The following is a 12582-nucleotide window of genomic DNA, read 5'->3' as shown; positions in this document are numbered from 1 at the left end:
AATGACGTCTTATAACTTTCCCATCTGGAAAGTGCACCTGTCAAACGTTTGCCTGGACATTAACTGACAGTATAACTGCCATTATTGAAACACATCTTTGAAAAATTAAAAATCTAGCACTGTGTTTTCAAGAAGTCAAAAAAATGATGCTGACCTGTAAGATCCAATGTATATATCAATGTAAGCCTTTCTGGTAGTGTCATTGTCACTAACAGCAATATTTAAGCAAAAACAGAATGTGACCTCCTGCTAAAAAGCACTGTTGCTCAATAAATATTTAAACACCTATTAACTCGTGTACTGTTGTACATCACACAGTCAGTGCTGGCTAAGCCTATGTAGTTGAAAGGATTGTTCAACAGGTCCTGCAGGCTACTGACAAAAGTAGGAATTGTTTATTGAAGTATTACTTGGCTTTTCAAAGATGAATATAAACTGTTTGATGGTTACATTGTCTGTTCTTTTGTTGGCTTCTTTGACAACAGTTACATGCGCATTTAAACATGCTTTTATTTATAAAAATAAATAGAAAGCCATCTTTTAATAACTCATTATTATTTATTTCGTAGCAGACACCCTTATCCAGGGTGACTTACAATTGTTACAAGATATCACATTATTATTTTTTTTACATACAATTAACTATTTATACAGTTAGGGTTTTATTGGAGCAATCTAGGTAAAGTACCTTGTTCAAGGGTACAGCACCAGTGTTCCCCACCTGGGACTGAACCCACGACCCTCCGGTCAAGAGTCAAGAGCCCTATTATTATTATTATTATTATTTATTTCTTAGCAGACGCCCTTATCCAGGGCTACTTACAATTGTTACAAGATATCACATTATACATTATTTCACATTATACAGATATCACATTATTTTTACATACAATTCCCCATTTATGCAGTTGGGTTTTTACTGGAGCAATCCAGGTAAAGTACCTTGCTCAAGGGTACAACAGCAGTGTCCCCCACTGGGGATTGAACCCACAACCCTCCGGTCAAGAGTCCAGAGCCCTGACCACTACTCCACACTGCTGCCCTCATGAGTTAAAAGCTTTGTAAAAAGACATTCTCCTACCTTTTCTTTTTTAGGTTGCAGGGCAGAAGGTTGTTCATTGAACTGCACTAGTCCTCAAAAATCTCAGCTGTGAGCAGGTGCCTGCTGTAAGATTTCAGCCCCATAAATCATACCCTTAAGCAGCTCCTGTATTGTACTACTGAAGTTAATGAGTACCCAATTCCAATGGTTTATATACCCTGTGCCTTATCCCTTTGTACTTTTTATGTTCCTTGTCTTTTCTAGTCTTCTCTGACCCCCCTCCCTTCCCCATGAACAATGATAAACCACATGCAGTACTACAGTATAATAATATACTTTATCACATTCAAAGTTAATTAGTGTCAAAGTATCCTAGTTTATTGTATGTTGTAATTTATTTTTTCATTTGTATGTATCCCATGATACAGTTATATGTAGAAACACATTTCTACAGTGCATGTAACTACTGTATATTTGTATTTTCTAAATTTCCTATGAAATATGGAGTAAATATTTACCTCAAGGCTGGTAAAGGTCCCTATGACAATTTGGAATAAATTCCTATAAGATCCAAAATGTAGGCATGCAATCTGAATCACTGAAATAATGACAGATGGTAAGTAAACGGTAAGTAAATGAGGGGTGAACTAACCTACTAAATGATACAACATGGAATTTAGCATTTCAAATCCCATCTGGTTTACTTTCCCTCTGGGGACTGGGTATGAAACATGCCACACATTAATGAACCTGCAGTGCAATTTCAAAAACTGGGCAAAGCGGAATTGGGCAACACACTTGATTGCTCAACTGAAGACAGAACCTTTGACACCACATGAGGTGGCAATTAGATATTCTTACTAGAGCTCAATTTTCAGATTTAATGCATGATTTGTACTGAATGATTCAAATCTATAATGCAAATGGTACCATGTGTGTATATATATATATATATATATATATATATATATATATATATATATATATATATATATATATAGATAGATAGATAGATAGATAGATAGATAGATAGATAGATAGATAAGGCCAACCCCCGCCCCCCCCAAAAAAAAATAAAGACTGATTTGTTCCAGACTGTCAATAAAAAAAAGGGTTTATTTGCTTTGATTTGCATCAAAAGTGTTTGACCAGAGACACACAGTGAGACAATATTAAGTGAATCAGCTGAACCAGCTGAAGTGGACTGCAGTGTATTTAAGCCCGAGTTATAGCTGTCAGTCAGTTGCCAGCAAGCCACAGTAATCTTATTTCAACTCACTTTAAATGTCTGTATTTTTACTGTCCTCAAACCTGCATTCTTTACAGACTACTTTTCAAGATCATCATTGTATAAGTATAAATATCTTATCCCTATATTGTGGAAATACTGAGTCTATACCACAGCCCTACTGAAAGGAGAACTGTGTCAGGCATCCTTAAGGAATGGTCCTCTAGATGAAAATACTGATCCGTGCATGTGCTGTTGGAAGCAATGGTGACTGATACAGCAGGCTACAGAAGATTATAACATCTGAAAGGCTTCAATCAATACTGACAAGAATCCAACAGTTTAATGCAGGTTGTGAAGGAACAACATGCACAGGGAGTTGTGCAGTCTCTCATAACCATTGCAGTTTTCTTATAATTTGTTTGACCACATTTATCTAGGGTAGTCATCAGGGCAGGATTCAAAGAGGTGGGGGCCCTACGCTAACCCATATTTTGGGGGTCCTATGCATATTATGGCAAATGGTGTTATTGGCATATTGGTTACTCCGGCCCTGTGTTGGGGACAGAGAGTGTGAGAGAGACAATTGTATATGGAGTGGGGAAGCGGACATTTCCAGCCCACTCTTTCACAGCACTGAGAAGAACTGAGCACGGTTTTATTTGTCTTAAATACATGTTCAGCCATGGAGTTTGCACCAAAAAAAACAAGGTGACAAATACAGATGCAGTCAGTGCCTGTGCATGGTAACCATTCATTTTCCAGTTTCAAACCAAAATTAGGTTTTGCAACCTTAAGAATTGCAATAAAAAAAAAAATAATAATAAAAGCTTTTATATTCAATGTGATTGGCGTTGCATTTTATAATTCATTATGGAGGGAAAAATATATATTCTCCCGATTGTGGAGCTGCCATATAAAAATGTGAAAAACGTCATCAGTGTGTCCATCTGTCTGCGGTTATTATGTAGTCTATATTGTTCTCATACAGTTCTACGGTTATGCCCCAATACAGTGCTGTGAACACGGTTTATATTTTCTGCACTTTTAAGGATAGTTCACTCACTACAGTGTGGTCTGTTAGCCCAGTTGAGACTCACTTATTTGTGTTCGTGGGTTGCTTTGAGCTCTCTATGAGATATTCTGATACAAACAAGCCCTCACGGGGCACCTACGCTGTAGCGTAATTTGCGTATAGGTTAATTCGGCCCTGGTAGTCATGAAGTGAGTGAATCATTTTGAAATGCTGCTGTGGACAAAATTCTTAACCAATCAGAAAAAAATGATTTCTATCAGGATGTGTTGTGCGTCTGCACTGTGGAAGAGTGGCTTGTCAATAAAACTAGTTACACAATCATATCATGTCTGAGGTCTTATCAGTGACCTTGGTTTTAAAGTTAAATATTGATTTTCATTTCACACAGCTTGTCAAACTAACACTGGTTTTACTGTACTGGTGCTTTGCTCTATGTTGTGTGTTTAATAAATTACACACATTAATTGATAGGCATTGATTTTTATTATATACTGTATTTTAGGCCCACGATACAGTTGTTCGTCTTAAGCATGTCAGCTTTAACAGTAACTAATTATTCAGTAGAACAACACAAAAGCATACAAATTAATTTAACAACATTGATACAGACTGTACTAACCTGACCCATGAGTAAATCTGTGGTGTTGCTGTTCAGACGTAAATGTGCTTCAGCCACTCGTAGCTGATTTGGAATTGCTTCTGCAGAATTCCTACTGAATTTAATCTGCAATGCTTCTGTTGTAAATGAAACAGAAAGGGCATGCCACTGAGATGCCAAATGAAATATCACTCTAAGGTAATTAAAGCAGCAGCTTATACTTGGAACATTTCTTGTTAAAGAACTCGAGAAGTGGAAACGGGTTCACTTAAGGAGACTGAATCTGTGCATAGTTAGTTACATAGCTTCTGCTCTTTGTGAAAAAAAATTGAAGTTTTAAAAAGGAACTATAGACAGTGAACCTAGTAATGCACTTTATTGATGTCTTTTGTGTTTTTTTTCTTCTTTTTTCACTTTTATTCTACCTTTAACAAATCGAGTTCCTTGTTTTTTAAGCCATGACGAGAAGAGGTTATTTTGTCAGAGCTACTCAGAGACGTACAGCTTCAAGGAGCAGAATAAGTACCATCTCCATTTGCAGTGAGATCAGGTAGCATGGAGCCATCCCTCCAGATGGAGCATCAATACTCAATTTCCTCTTTTACACTGGGTTGGTATGAGACTGAAATATGTGTTGCTGTCCAACAGATGACAGGGGGGAATGAAAGCCCTTTGTGCTGGAGAAAGTTTTTGTAAACGCCCGGCTGGTGGATTCTTTCAAAACAAATTCCACAGATCACTCGGCTATGGAAACTGTCAATCATGAATATGAATACCATCCACTGACTCGAATAATTACAGCATATTTTTAAAGAGGATTTGTAGCATATCTGCAAAAACAATTCTCCAACAGTTATAATTTAGCTTTGATTATGAAACCAAAAATAAATAAATAAATGATACTTAAAATCAGGGTCTTTTCAAGTGTGTGGTCTTGAAGTATTGATAAAGCATTTATGACCAAGTATTATATTGTATTTCCTTTTATGAAAAAATTGGATTTAAAATATACAGTGGTTCATTGGGATGGAACAAAATAAAATACAATTGCAAACTGGAATGTCGGTCCTAAGTGATCTTAAAAAAGCTTGGATGGGATATAAGAAAATCTACTTTTTCAGCTATTGATGTAAACTAAAAATAGTTTGATCTCATCTGTAAAATAGAGACATCCATCCATTCTTCACTGAGAAGATTTATTTACAATACCCCAGACATGAAATGATGCTTACAGCTACCCTGGATCATGGTAGCCAGGTGCTGGTTGTTGGTAGATTGATGTGTCTCATTTGACAGTGGCTGATGCTCTGTAACAGGATACAAGCACCTGCTGTACAGTGCGAAAATGGAACAAAACAATAGAACTTCACAGCGTTCAAAGATATAACTTAAAAATCATGAAGGACTGTTAGAATGATGATAGCTACAGTAGATTGAAAGACTTGCATGAGTATATTTTCTGAGCATAATACAGTTGCAAGGGAATGTTTGTTTTAGTAACACAATACATGTGCTGCTTGAGTTAGATGCATTCTTATGTACTAGTTTCAGTGTTAATAGATGGAAAGTGAATAATATTGTCTGTTGATGGCAATGCTGTGTAGTCTTCTGCACACCTCATTGTGGTGATTTTCAGTGTCCATTTTGAAAAGGGACGAGCGCCAAATAAGTGATACATCAGTTAAACAAAACCCAGCACGGGAATTGCAATTCTTTCCTGTCTTCAGTAGGAAAGATGTCAAACCATGCAGTGCTGTGGATTCATTCCTTGAGTAATGTTTTCTCTTACCTTATTAAGTCACAGATATTTTTTCTCTCGCTTTATTCAGGGTATTAAATGCTTGTTTTATGAGCTCCTTTAAAAATAAAACACGTGTGTTTTTATTCTAAAGTTAGGGGGGGGAGAGGCTAGCTTGCCTCTTTTGAAATGTGGAGATTTCCTTGTCACTCATATCACAAGTCAGTGGTTAAACTGAGATTAGAAGCAGGGTCTCCACGTTCTCACCACTAGTATAGGGGAGTCTCAGGTTTTGGTATTGTACTAATCAAAGACCACGAGAAATACAGTTGCTATGTTTTGTCTTAAAATGCTATATATAACCCAATTCAGTGCAGTACATATAGCTATTTATTATACGAGGTACATCAACAGAAGGCAGACAGAGGTTAAGAATCAAATGTGTCTTTTCACCAGGTGACATAACAGCCTAGAACAAATAAGTTGAATAATTTAATATTTATATATCTGTTGCTAAACAATAAACCAGCTAGATTTCATTTTGGCGACGCTCATCTACTGAATCCTTTGGGATTTCACTATGTCAGTAGCCGAAGCTTCATTAAGTTTTATAGAAAGTCTATGAAGTGTGCAGATTAGGATGGTAAGGTTAATTCAAATTAATAAAGCAACTGCAGAGCATTCCTTTGTACTCAATCTGTCAAGCTGTATGCAAAGAGGACAATGCAGTATTCAAACCATGCTTTACCTGTCAATTTTTGCACACTACAATAATAATTTCTGAGTAAGAATTCATTTTAATGCATAGCAACACAGGGACAATTTAATCTTGACTCCCTCAACGATTCACTAAAGAGCCAGAGGGAACACAGTAGATTTGTTGAGACCTATGGGGCCTTCATATTGTCCAAAGAGGTTTACCTGACACAGCTACAGTAGCAAGCCAGACCATATTGTGTCGCCAAGCCCAGCATTTCTGTCGGAAATGTAAAACAACATGTTTTACAGTCTGTATTAACTGTTATCCTAGTTGCCTAAAATTGGAAGCAGCATTTTATTCTTATACTTGCCAAAACAAGCTTCACAAAAACACCAAATAAGCACAAAAAAAACCAAGAAATAGAGCAGTTCTACAACAGCTGTAGCTTCTTGTAGACACTGTAAGAACATTAACGAGAGGCCCAACTGGTGTAGAATTGCTGTCCAAAAACATCACCTCATCAGCTCCTCACATTACTGCACAGAGAATAAGAGAACAGATGCTCTTTGCCTTGCCATATAGTTCTCTGAGCCCAGAAAGCTTTCTTTGGTACCTTACGATAGCTTGTAAAACTTTGAACTAGTCATGTGTCAGGAGATCTTGGACATGCGACCGCTAGAAAATGTATTTAGGCCCTCTTTTCTCCAATGGAGTAAGATAATGAATAGACCTCCCAGCCACAACAAAAGAAGATATCATATCTGGGGCAAAATTGGCTTCCATAAACCACTAGCTGTCACACAATTTCAGTCCCACGTGTGGGTAGCAGTGTTTAACAAGGAAAGGGCAAACTTACACAATCAGCAACAGCAGGAAAATATTTAGTCTAGTAGAAATAAAAGAAAAAACACACACTGTTCATACATCATTGCTAACTATATTAATCTGTCTGCTCAAAAAAAGGAAAAATCAATGCTTACTAGAACATTACTGTCCAGACAAAAGGTACAAGAATGTGTTTCTTCTAGCAAGTATAGTGCAGTACGCTTATTGAGCCCGAGATTCTGTTAATGTTTACAAGACATGCAACGTATTCATTTAGGAGCTTGTTTAAATAGGCTCTGGACACCAGTATGCTGCTAATCATGCAGGAGAAGATTAATAGTGCAAATCAAAAGAAATATTTTGCCAGAGGCATTATCTGCCAGATGAGTTTCCTGTGGCCTGTGTACCTGTTTAATTTAGACCCCAAACAGATGAACTGCTGTTCAGCTGCAACACAAAAATGTACTGGATAGCAAAGCAGAAAGTGATCAGTCATCATTTACTTTTGTCATTTAATTTGCTAAATGATGATAAATGTGTTGCATTACGAAAAAAATGGCATTTAGGAGTTACATGTTATCACATACTTTATGACACATTCATGCAAATGAAGGGATAGTGAATGGTGCAATTTAGCTCATATTATAGAATACTGTTTTTTTTATATATATATATATATATATATATATATATATATATATATATATATATATATATATATATATATCATGAAAATAAAAATAATTAAATGGGGAATTACATATATTCTTTACTTCATTTTTACAATCATTGGTTGTTTTTTCATAACATTTGCATGTGGGTAGAACAGAGTCAAGATTCTCTTACAGAATACTGAATAGGTTTGGTAGCAGAATCAGGGCATTGTCAAATATCTGGGTCATTAACACTGGTTACATGTAGATTTTAACAGGATAAAAATGTCAGTATATGCAACCTACGCCACCTAGGACTGTTGAAGAAATGCTCCCAGCCTTCAAATCAATCAATAAAGACCTTTATTTATCCAAATGAGTCAACTGAGAACACATTCTTATTTACAATGACGACCTCGCAAGAGGCTCGCAACACCACAGCAAACAACATCAAACACAGATATCCTTGTATGTTATCTTGATTTCTGGGATTCCTTTTTCTGCATTTCACTTTTTGGCTGAAGACAGACTCTTTTTTGATGTGTCACAAATGTGTGCCTTTAGAAATGTAGATCCTAAATCACTGAAGCCTACGGCTTTTGGGCAAACACCGGCCAACCAGTTGTATGTAGGTGTGCCAAGTTATGCTGTTTGCAAACACTTGGATTGCTTTTAGCTCATTAGCTTGTAGACACAGATTGCCTGCAGATACTGACCACAGCTGCAGCCTAAATAGATAGTTTTTATGTGGAGCAGTCTTCTGTGGCATCCATCACCAGCTTAAGATGGATTTTGCAGATTTTTTTTTTTCTTAAACCAACATGGAAAAACTGTAAGCTGCAATATCTGCCAGAAAACATTTAACCTTGTAGAAACGGAACCCAGGAAATATTTTGAACAAGAACAGAAATGACCCGGGGCTTTTCTATCAGGTTTTTTCACACCTTCCTTGGTTAAGAAACAGGGATCAGTACATTGACACACTTTACAGAATGTGGAGCATGTTGTTTATATGCATTCAAATATCAAGGTACTGCTTTCAAATGAAAGCTGCTGGTTACAAACGAAAGCGTAAAAATCGAATTTCCTATTTGTCAAATCTGTTTGACACGAAAGAGTTTTTTTTAATTCCAATAAGCAATATGTTACATGTTGGGTTTGCTATAGGTATCATGTTGGATTGCTGGTGGCTGAAATTATTTTAGAGTGAGAACTACGGATACTTTCAAAATGTTGTTATAACCGCGTTCTAAAAAACGGTTTAAATGCCATTGGCTCCTAGTCGATATTTCAATGTGCATTTCAGTGACTTGATGCACTGGAATAGCTACTAGAAAGCTACAAAGCAATTGGGTTCCACCATAACCGATCAATGCTTTTCCAATGATTTGCGTGTTTTCAATGCCTCTGCGTTCCTTCACGTGATCATTTGAGGTAGAATGAGGGGATGCCGTGGAAATGCAGCACTGGAAACTATATTAAAAAGATCAAATCGGCTTCAGTTCATTAGTAGCTTTGAAAAGAAAACCATTACAACATCAAATACATGTTTGTTTTAATGTGTGCATCTGTTATTAATTCATTTTTAGTAAGATTATTATACTAGTTCTATGCACTGTAAAGAACATTTGAAAATAGCCCAATACTCACAGTCCCTGTTCAAATTATATCCACAACAAGCTACCGTAAAATTTATACAAAAAAAAAAAAATGTTGTAAAGTGTAATTATACCTAAGGTACTTATAAAGCTCAAAAGGCACTTAGGTTTATTTTAACATTTTTTTTTAACAAATCTAGGACAACATAAGAATTCTAAAACACAGAGTGATAGGAGCTGAGAGCAGTATTGATGCTCGAGTTACAATTTGTCACTGGATGGAATGTAAACATGTCCCAGAACAGAGCCACACTGCCTATTAGCAGTTGATGATGAAGAGAAGGCATACTGAATTAATAGGCTGTGCTGCTGATGGACTTGTGATTGATATGTCAAATAATTGCCTAACGAGTTTGAGGTGAGTGCAATCATAGCTATGTGCTTTCTGTGGAGATTTAAATTAGCTTAAATTGTTCTCCTTTCTTGGAAATACACTGTGTGAAAATAGTCGCAGACAGCTGAATGTAGTGTTTTGTTTGCATGTTAGATGTGATGTGTCTTTTCTGTTTGTTTCTGTAGTGGCTGTTATACAAGGTTTCAGCAGTTCCTCACACTATAGGTTTCTTGTCCACTTCCCATGTTCTGTACAGTAGTTAAAAGACAACTGATGGGGCTCCCAAGTGGCGTATCCAGTAAAAGCACTCGCTAGAGTGCAGGATGCGCTCTATAGCCTGGATGTCGCCAGTTCGAGTCCAGGCTATTCCACAGCCGACCGTGGACGGGAGCTCCCAGGGGGCGGCGCTCAATTGGCCGAGCGTCGTCCGGAGGAGGGAGGGTTAGGTCGGCCAAGGTGTCCTCGGCTCACCGCGCACCAGCGACCCCTGTAGTCTGGCCGGGCGCCTGCGGGCTTGCCTGTAAGCTGCCCGAGCTGCGTTGTCCTCCGACGCTGTAGCTCTGAGGCGGCTGCACGGTGAGTCTGCAGAGTGCTAAGAAGCGGGCGGCTGATGGCACACGCTTCGGAGGACAGCGTGTGTTCATCTTCGCCCCTCCCGAGTCAGCGCAGGGGTCGTAGCGGTGAGCTGAGCCTAGAAATAATTGGGCATTTCAAATTGGGGAGAAAATAATAAAAAAACTAATTGGCAACAACTAAATTAAAAAAAAAACAAAAAAAACTGATGTACATTATTAGGTCTTTTGTCTTTCAGTTGTCTTTTACTACTGTGGAGTTTCATTAAGAAGAGGCGTACATTACAAAAAATTTACATTTTTCCACAAAGAAACAATGCTCTGACTCCCTGGTGCTGCAAAATTGGATTTTTTTTTTTATCCATGCAGCTCCCCTTATCCCCTGCAAACCCTCTTCATCACTATGGAAACAGCCTGGATAGCTTTTCGACGGACTTGTGCCAGGCCGTCATTTTATATAACACTGTGCAGAAGAGCTATTTTGCTGAATGTTTGTACATTAATATAAACATTGCTTTGAAAATAGTGCTTTTATAGCCACATTCCAATAAACATTTTAGTGTTTAACCCCTCGGAAAATGCACTTTATTCCGAGTTAAAAAGAGGAGACCATAATATATGATACTGCCATCTACTGAGAGCCGAGTGAAGTGCTTTATTCAAAAATAATAAAGCACTTTGTTCTACCAAGCATTTGCTTTTTACTGGTGCATAATTATTTACAGCATGAGGCACAGTCCCACAGTCGGTGAGCCACTGTAATATGCTTTCTTGAAGGAAATAGTATACGGTTATGAAAAAGGGAGTACAAAGAAATAAGGTACCTTTATTTTCTCAGCTCAATGTGAAACTTTTTTTTTTATATATATAATGTATTGGGTTACATAGTTTCTGCTTTCTCTTCCATTATCTGCAATTACCTCCTCTTACAAACTGTAATGTTATGGATCTACATTGCCCAACTGTGCATACTGGTAATAGATAGCACTTGTTCACACAGTAATAGATTTAAATTTTGTTAATCCATTAACTTAGCTGCAAAGAGGTGCATTATTATCTCAGGAAATCACTGCTGTTGGAAATAGCCTGCAGCATTTTTTTTCAGTTGTTCCTGATTTTTCCAAAATCCTCCTATTCCTTCCTTTTTTGTTATTAGGCTTTGAACTTTTCAGTCTGCAAATAATGATTTGGAGGGAATGATAGAGATTAAAATCATATAATGCCAACACCTAGCGTAGTAAATAAACCACATGTACTTTATCTATAATCATTTATTTTGCAAGAAAGTGAATTCCTGAAAGTGAATTCCAATTCAACCATTGGTTTCGCCTCTCTTCTTTTTTTACATTTTTCATTGGTTGAACTAGCTACCGGTTCACAGTGCAGTGTCTACCAAATTTGATTGACAGATGACTAATCAAAGCCGTTAATGATGTATAGCGAAAATTTGAACAAAGAATAACAATGCTGATTAACTTCATGAAATGATGATCTTTCCGCATCATCATTCTGGAATTAACAATTGAAAGTGCAATTGGGCTGTATCTGAAACTTTAAATCATAGTAATTTTTAATCTCGGGTGCATCAGTTATCAAATATTAAGCGACTGTATCTGAAAAAACAAAAGCCTGCTAAATCTTTGTCAGCCGAATGTGAGCGTACATGTCAATGTGCTGACATAAAAGAAAAAAGATAATACGCAAAGCGATTTTCGGAAGTTTATATATATACTGTATATATAAGGAGGCTGTGTGGTCCAGTGGTTAAAGAAAAGGGCTTGTAAACAAGAGGTTCTCGGTTCAAATCCCACCTCAGCCACTGACTCATTGTGTGACCCTGAGCAAGTCACTTAACCTCCTTGTGCTCCGTCTTTCGGGTGAGACATAATTGTAAGTGACTCTGCAGCTGATGCATAGTTCACACACCCTAGTCTCTGTAAGTTGCCTTGGATAAAGGTGTCTGTTAAATAAACAAATAATATATATATATATATAATATATATATATATATATATATATATATATATATATATATATATATATATATATATATAAAGAGCACTCGCTGTATATAAACTTATATAAAATTATGAAGAAACCAGTAGGCTGTATAACATTGATTATACAGTATATTTAAGTGTATTTATCTAGGTAGTTCAGTCTTTTAAGAAACAAAGATTACTCGCTTAATGTTTATG

Source organism: Acipenser ruthenus, chromosome 25 (assembly GCF_902713425.1).
Source record: "Acipenser ruthenus chromosome 25, fAciRut3.2 maternal haplotype, whole genome shotgun sequence".
NCBI classification, from domain to species: domain Eukaryota; kingdom Metazoa; phylum Chordata; class Actinopteri; order Acipenseriformes; family Acipenseridae; genus Acipenser; species Acipenser ruthenus.
Note: the sequence above shows the minus strand (reverse complement) of the source record.